Genomic DNA, 8,688 nt, shown 5'->3' on the forward strand with positions numbered 1-8,688 from the left:
CTCTCTCTCTCTCTCTCTCTCTCTCTCACACACACACACACACACACACACACACACACACACACACACATGTTCTGCTTGTTCTGTTTCTTTGGAGAACCCTGTACTAATACGCCCGTAAACATTTGGAGTCCTCAGATAGCTTTCAACTATACACTCTAACAGTCCCAGTGAATGTAATTTTCACAGAGGGGCCAGTTTCTTCTTTTTTTTTTCCCTAGATTTCTTTTTTTCCCCCTAGATTTCTTTTTTTTTTATAATAATTTTTTATTATGTTAGTCACCATACAGTATATCCTTAGTTTTTGATGTAGTGTTCCATGATTCATTGTTTGCATATAACACCCAGTGCTCCATGCAATACGTGCCCTCCTTAATACCCATCACCGGCCTATCCCAATCCTCCACCCCCCTCCCCTCTGAAGCCCTCAGTTTGTTTCCCAGAGTCCATAGTCTTTCGTGGTTCAACCCCTTTCTGTTTACCCCTCCTTCATTCTTCCCTTCCTTCTCCTACTGATCTCCCTGCTATTCCTTATGTTCCACAAATGAGTGAAACCATATGATAATTGTCTTTCTCTGCTTGACTTATTTCACTCATAATCTCCTTTGATACCCAATCCTGCCTCGGCTGATCCTTCCCATGGAAACCACAGAAAAGGTTCTTGCCCACAGGTCCTCCCCTACCTTTGCCTCCTGACCGACCCTGGTGCTTACCCGTGTGGTCCTGCCATACCTCTGGTCTCCCTATCCCTCACCCAAAGCAATACAATAAAAGGGACAGTGACTGCAGCCCAGCCCCGAGGATGCCCTGGGCCAGCCTCCAGAGACGGGCGAGGAGGTAGTTTGCCCCTGTCCGGTGGCACTCTGCTAGATGCCACAGGACTATTCTATGTGAGATCTAGGGCTGATGGAAAGACAGGCAGCTTCTCAAGCGGCTTGGGCCAAAAGAATCATCCCTTGGCCTAACACAGAAATCATCATCACCATTATCAATGAGATGTAGCCATACAGAGAACCCACGTGAACCATGGTCTCAGTGAGCACAGATGGGCATCCAGAGCTCGCTCTTGGCCCTTTCAGGCCCCTCAGCATTCCCAGTCCCCAGGTGGGGAGCGTTCTGAGGACTCAGCCACCTCACCTGTGGGGGGCGGGGAGCAGAGGGCCAGGACCTCCCGGGAAAGAGTTCAATGACCCTGGGTGACTCATCAAAATCACAGGGCTATATGATGGTAGAACCTGAGAATTTCAGAGCCTGGGAGGGAGCTACCAGGTCAGCGGGGTCCAGCATCCTTCATTTTGAGAAGGAGGAAAGAACTCCCACCGAAACAAGGACGTACACTCACCTGCAGTCCCTGTCACGGGGCCCCAAATGAATGCTGGTCTGAAAATGGGATCGGGGAACAGCTTTCCCTGCAACCAGTGGCTCATTCCAGGGGCTCTCTCCCCGAGCGGGTGATCCACGGAGGGGTCCATCCCTTCATCTGTCTCAGTTTATCAGTATTGGCTTCTCTCCGAGACCCGCAGAATGCGGATTTGGTCGCTCTCATTCGCTCCCCTTCCCTGTGTGCTCTCCTGTGCCTTCACCCCAGGGTGAAGACGAGTGCAGCAGGGGGCTCAGCACAGGGGTGGCCGTGGGGGAAAAGCCAGCCCCAGGCAGTGTCACTGTGATGGTTTAGAGACTCTCCCAGTCCCTCATACGCCTGTGGTTGGTGTCACCGGGGCAGGACTGCTTGGCAGAGTTAGAAGCGAACTTAACGAACATACCCCAAATAATAAGGGGCTGAAAACAAGCGCATCACTTGTCTTCCCAATATCTTCAGATGCCAGGACCGGGGTCCAGTGGATGGTACAGGGGACAAAAAAAATGTAAACAAACCACCCTGGAGAGCCTCTGCTTCCCTGTCCCCCAAGGCCAGGAAGACTACCCACCAGGCGCCTGCAGGGGGTCACTGAGTTAAATGCTGCAGCTGATTATGAAAGGGGCCCAGCGAAGGCACGAGATCAGTAATGACGCTGCTCTTTACAGGAGCTAAGAGAAGGGCAATTAAATCTTGTGCTTCGGGGCATAAAATCTGCCGGGGGGGGGGGGGGGGGGGGGCAAGAATTAATGTTATTCTGAGCACACGACCCTGCCCACGCCCTCCAACAGCCTCTGCTAAGGGACCCAGCGCAGGACGGGGAAGACAGAGGGAAAGCAGGAGGATTTGCTCCAAGCCCCAGGTATTAACCAGCACACAAATCACGAGCTTGAACCCGATGGGCCTCCAGGCTGATCCAGGGTGGCAAATCCGGGCTTCCTGCGGCTTCGCTCCGTACTTGGTTTATTACACGCAATCTGTACAGGGGCTGTTTTCACACCTAATGGCAATCCTGAATCACTATCTATTTCCCATCTTCGCCTGCAAAACAGCAACCCAGAGCGAGCGCTGCGCCATAAATACTGGGCCCCATAAAGCCACTGCTGTATAGATTTGCCTTTCTGTGCGTGTGTGTCTGATTCGCTCGCGCTCTGGCTGCCTGCCAGGCTCTAGGAGAGGAAAAAACCACCCTGAGCATCCCAACAGCCTCATTGTGATCTGTGATATTGAGCAACTCATTTCCACTTCACAGGCTCTGCTGAGCTGTGCCACAGAAAGACAAGTCCCAGACGTGGAAGGGGCGGGAGGAGGTGGAGGGGGAGGGACCGGCGGGGAGGAAGGATGGTGGAGGGGAGGGAGGGAGGGAGGGAGGGGAGAGAAGATGAAAGCAGAAAAGGACCGCATTTATTAAGCTGTTTTTCTTTTGGTGAAAAGAAGCATTTATCAGTGATTTCATATATCATGTGAGAGGTGGCTTCCTGCCAATTTCCAAGAATCCAAACAAGCCGCTGACATCATATGCTAAATATAGCTCTGCCTTTGCTTTAGGTGAATAAATAATGCCGCTGGAAAGGAATAGGTTCTCTTCAGTTACATGTTTATTATGATCAGACTCTCAGGCTTGTGTAATCAAAAGAATAATGCCCAGTTCCAAGGAGGGACTGTGGGCAAAGGACTCAAACAATTTTGGGAGGTGACCTATAAAGCCCTGTTCTGATTGCCTTTCCGTGTGGCCCACGGAGCCTGGCCCTGAGCGGGGTGCTGGGGGATTCAGGTGTTGGGGGTCTTCCAAACCCTGAGAAGTGTGTGTGTGTTCACGTGTGCGTGCTTCCATGTCTGCCCTGCCCTCCACACCGGTAAGGAAGGCTGGCTGACCTCTCTGAGGGAAACGCACAGAAAGGTACGGTCGGTCATGAGCCTTCCGCCAGGCTGGGCCGGAGGCGAGTGCACACTCGGAAGAAAGGGCAGAGGGCAGGGTGCGGGCTGTGGTCAACAGGGCCAAGGCAGGCCCTCCATGTCCGCAGGCCTGCAGGATGGGGCCCGCCTCTAATGGCGACTGGAGATCCTCCCCCGCTGCTCTCAGGCCTTGATCCCACCCCCTAGAGCTTCCGTGTGCAGCGTGTTGTGTCGGAGTCATCTGAAGAATTCAGGTTTAGAATGAGACCTAGGGAGGTTGGCCTTTTCCCAGCTCACCCGGGGGGCGGGCTGAGGACAGAGGCAGCCATGCTGAAGGGCTTGCGGGCACCTGGGGGGGGAAGCAAGGGGAAGTGGGGGAAGGGGACAGCGGTAAAGAGAAGAAAGGACAAGAAAATGAGCGCAGGGAGATAAGGAGACTGTGAATCAAAATAGCTACTGGAAGGTGTTGGATCCCCACTCACATCTGCAAGATTTCTCTTCCCAGTCAGGGATACAATAGAGGTGGTTACTATGGAAACGTGAAAAGCAGCGCGGGAAGGGAGAGGGCTGGGTATAAAGAGGAAAGAGGAAAAGGCACATAACACTTCAAAATCATCAAAGAGGAATACTACGGCCCTTTCCCTCTCTGTGAGGAGAATGGAAGTGATTGAGCCCAGAGAGCGGTGAATGCTACCATCACGGGTGGGGTCAGGGACTCTCAGACACTATAATCCCTTTCTCCCCCTGAAAGCCAGGCATTGAACCTGCTCTCCTGCAGTTAAGATCAGCCACTGGAAAAGCATCTCCAGGCTGCTCGGGGCGGTCAACTCTGCGGTAGACTGCACGCTCCGCTGGGTTCGGCCGTGGCCTTCCAGAACGACCTTGGAGAGATCAGGTCATTTTTCTGTGTCACGGTCTCATCACCTACCTGCCTCCCAGAGAGGAATGACGAAGCACTTTGCTCAAGAAAGAAATGATAGTGTGTTTAAGGCAGAAGCATCGCAGTGTGGGGAGCTCGGGGTGCGGCGGGGGAAGACGTGAGCTCCCGCGGCCAGAGCCCTGAGCGGCCTCGAGGGGCCAGGACGCATGCACAGGCCCAAACCTCATTTATGGCTAACCAACTTCGCTTCATTTCAGGGCGGGTATTAATGGGATGAAAGTGTTTTCTGAAGCTAGGGAGAGGTTTAACTCATCTTTCATCCGGAGCTCACAAACAGGGCCTTGTAGATACGGGAGCTCTCCGATATAAATACAATGATCCACATATGTGACTTAAGTGTTCCTAGTAGCCGTATTTAAAAAAGCAAAAGAAACAAATAGCATAAGTTTTTTTTTTTTTTTAAAGATTTTATTTATTTATTTGACAGAGATAGAGACAGCCAGCGAGAGAGGGAACACAAGCAGGGGGAGTGGGAGAGGAAGAAGCAGGCTCATAGCAGAGGAGCCTGATGTGGGGCTCGATCCCATAACGCCGGGATCACGCCCTGAGCCGAAGGCAGACGCTTAACCGCTGTGCCACCCAGGTGCCCCAATAGCATAAGTTTTAATACAACTCCAATATATCTAAAATATGATCACTTCTTACTACAATTAATACGGAAATGATCAATGGGGTATTTTATATTCTTTTTCTTTCATACTAACTCTTTGAAATCTGGTGAGTGTCTTACACTTGCAATACATCTCAATGAGCCACGTTTCAAGGGTTCAATAGCCACATGTGGCTAATGGCTACTGTATTGGATATTGCTGCTCTAGAATTTTCTATTCTAGCTTTGAGGAATACAAAGAATACAAAATAGGCCTATTCTGCTCAGACACTAATTCTAACCACTTGCCTTGTACCACTATTTGAGCAATAATTACACACATACACACACACACACACACACACTTTGAGCAGGTGGTCAATTTTGAATAGTTCTTTTGCCCTTGAACAGTTTACCATCCGGTAAGTAAGATGAATTTCCATTTTACACCCTCAGTTGATGGGCCTGTGAAATCACACAAACTCAGTTCGAGTCACGTCTCTGTCACTTCCTGAGTGTTACTTTCAGAATTTTCCTCAGTTGTAAAATGGGAATCAGGCCACACAATTGCTTTTAGGAGCATAGAAAGTAATGCCCCACACTAAGCCTAGGAGGGCGTAGGTGTTGGTAAGGGTAGCTCACTTCTTGTCCCTTGCTTCAGCTCTGGTTTACCAGTCTGCCCTGGACCAGCTAAACTTCTCCGGGTCTCTGTGAATGAAGAGACTAGAATTGTATGTGTCTTCACATGTAGGAAACCACGAGAGTAGAAAAAACACTTTAAGGACTAGAATTGGCTTGTTTCACTAATTCAGTGAGAGGAAGAGCTGGGTGTTTTCACAGCACAGAAAGATACTAAGACTAGCCATCCTCAGGCCTTCTTTTGACGGCTGTGAACTACATAGAAGATATTTAGAGAAGATCATGAAAACATGTCCTTTATCTTCTTGAGCCTGCTGTCTAATACAGTAGCTATGAGCCATTTACATTAGTTAAAATTAAAAATTTATTTTCTCAGGCACCCTAGCCACATTTCAGGTGCTCGGGAGCCATGCGAGTGAGAGCGGCTGCCGATTGGACAGTGCGGGCACAGAACATTCCATCATCACCACAATGCCACTCGGGAGTGTTGAGCCATTCGTTCGCTCTGCAGCCAGTATAAAAAGGCAAGACATAATAAGTAAGCCGGTCTAAAGTCCCACTGGATGGGTTTGACTGACTTCACCACTTTCGAGATAAGTCAACCTATGTAAGTTTCTGAACCTCTGGATGCCTCGGTTTTATCATCTGGAAAGTGGGGATGATGACAAGAGAATTTAATTCAGTGGGTTTTGCGAGAATGAAGGAAGGCAACGCGTGTGAAATGCTTACCGCAGAGCCTGTGATGTTGTAAGTGCTTAATCGATATTCAAGATTGCTATTAATGATGCCATAGTCACTGTTTCCAAAAATAAGAGAGGGCTGGGATCCTACTGAAAGGTAGAGGTGCCCTTGGTTCACCCAAAAAACGTTCCTGGAGATGTAACGCCTTGAGCTGTAATTCAGAGGACAGTAGGGAGTCCTCCAAGCATTCAAAGCACTCGATAGGCATTTATTGAGCATTTACTGGGTACCAGGCACAGCTATCGATATAAAGATGGTAAGACAGGTCCCTTCCATCTAGAAGTCCTAGAGGAGGAGAAAAAGAGACCATGCTGATGTGAGTAAGTGCTAGGTGAGCCTGGAGAAGGCGCCCCAGACGCAGGTGTGGAGACTCAGGGGGACACAGCAGAGGGGCGATCCCTGAACACCCGCGGAACGATGGTAACTGGCAGGCGGCGGAGGAAGGCAAAGCACATGAGCGGTCAGGCCTTATGTGGCTACTAAAATCACACGTCTCAGCCTCTGAATCTCCAGGGACAGTGAATCAGCCTCTTGCCGGTTGACAATTCTGGCTCCAGCCCGTGCACGAGCACCCCCTGTGTAGGCAGAGCCCCCCAGGAGCGGGGAGCACCACCCAGCACCTCCCACCAGACCAGCAGCCGTGGGACCCGCCCGACTCTCCAGCTCACGGCAGAGGTGGGGAACCGGGGAGATCATCAAACATGGCTCGATTCTAAGACAAGTTTGAGCATGACGAGTCCAGGAGACTCGCCCCATTATTATTCTGGTCACTGTTCATTCTTTCAAAGCTGGAAGTTTAGCATCTACCCCAACGTCTCCTCTAAAAAGGGCCAGCGTGTCCTTGTGAAGGCTGCCTCGGGGGTGAGGATGGGCCTGTTTGTCTAGTAGTGACAGGCTGCTGTGCCAGCTTGCTGCCCCCAAGGGCCGGATCGGTATGCCAGTCAGGCACCAACAGCCAAGTGGGAAAGGAACAGCCAGAAGAGCATGTTTGCGGGGACTGGGAAACTCTGAGAGGACTGACAGCCCTGGAATATCGATGAGCCCGCTCAGGTTCAACAGCCGGGAGGCAGGAGGCCCCACCAGCCTCCCTACAGGCCTCTACCTGGGGCTCACACCTCCTAGAGCCCTGGAGATGAGGTCATTGGGGTCCTCAGTAGGTGACAGACCCCTCATTTATGTGCAAGGACGGAAACACTGCATTTTTCCTTGGGACTTCTGGTTTTCTCCTGCTTTCTCCTGTTCTTTCCAGCTATTTCCAGAGGATGAAGAGGCCTTTGCAAAGAGCTGCCCCTCCCGATCTCATCCAGTGTCCAGCCTCCCAGAGAGAAATGATTGGAGACGCCCTGAGGGTGACCTGGGTGATCTAGGGTTGTCTGGAACCGCCCTTACGTTTTAGTACCAGAGGTCCTCAGGCCTGGGCCAACTCGGGCAGCTGGTCCCTTGCCTCCTGTCCAGCTTCCTGCTTGGCCCTCAGGGTCCAGGCGGACACACTGCCTGAGAAGCAAAGCTATCTCGCAACAAAGAGCTCTTATGTTCTAGTCGGCAAAGGGCAAGCCTGCCGGGGCCATTTACCCCAGGCCTCAGCTGCCTGACCGGGAATAGAAGGTGGTCAGGAGACACAGATGTGAGGGGAGGAAGCCTCACCTGCTACGCCACACAGAGCACCTGAGGCCAAGCTGGGTCCTCAGCGCCCCAGCCTGCTGGGGACCACAGGGCGTCTGTGCCCCTCCCACTGAGCTTTGGGTCATCAGAGGCCCCGGTGGCGCAGGGGGATAGGAGGAGATGCTTAAGCGTCATGTCCTGATCCCTGTATGTGAGCTCAGTGATGTGCCGCTGTTTACCAACTGGGGTGGGCGGCAAGGTGGAGCCTCGACTTGTCTCATTTGTCCATTTCTTTGGTGTAAATGTTCTGCGGCTGATTTCCAGCGGCCAGTGTGATGCCCCTGAACACAGAACGGGAAGAGGTGCACACAGCTGGCTGTCGCAAGCAGTGCAAGCTGCGTCCTTACGCTGTGGGTACGTCTGGCTGTGCCCACGGAGCCACACAGCCAGGCCCCCGAACTGGACCCGAGAGGAGGCGGCCACTGCACGCTAGGGGGAGGTCGGGAGTCCCGAGTGCCACCCAGCAGCCCCGGGAACCAAGTTACAAGCGATGGGACTGATTCTGAGACAATGAGCGGATCTAACTGGGGCTGGGGGTAGGACCTATTCCATGGCAAGCTGAGCCAGAAGCCGATCTGTGTTCTCTGCAAACAGTAGCAAATGTGGGAGGTTGTGTGATACTCAAAAAAAAAAAAAAAAAAAAAAGTAGAAGGAAAGCAATGATTTTCCTTCCTCACTGGAAAGCATTGTTTTTGTGGGAATAACCTGGACTCAATTATTAAAGTCCCCCCCCTTTTGTATAAAGCATAACTTGTAGTAAACTGCAAGGAGTATTGTTCATTTCAGTTAATGATAAATGATGTTTGACCAGTTTGATGAAGACAGTAAGTCAAACTTAAATGCTCTGGCATTTGATGTCGCTGA

The sequence above is a fragment of the Ursus arctos genome, unplaced genomic scaffold (genome assembly GCF_023065955.2).
Source record: "Ursus arctos isolate Adak ecotype North America unplaced genomic scaffold, UrsArc2.0 scaffold_7, whole genome shotgun sequence".
In the NCBI taxonomy this organism is placed as follows: domain Eukaryota; kingdom Metazoa; phylum Chordata; class Mammalia; order Carnivora; family Ursidae; genus Ursus; species Ursus arctos.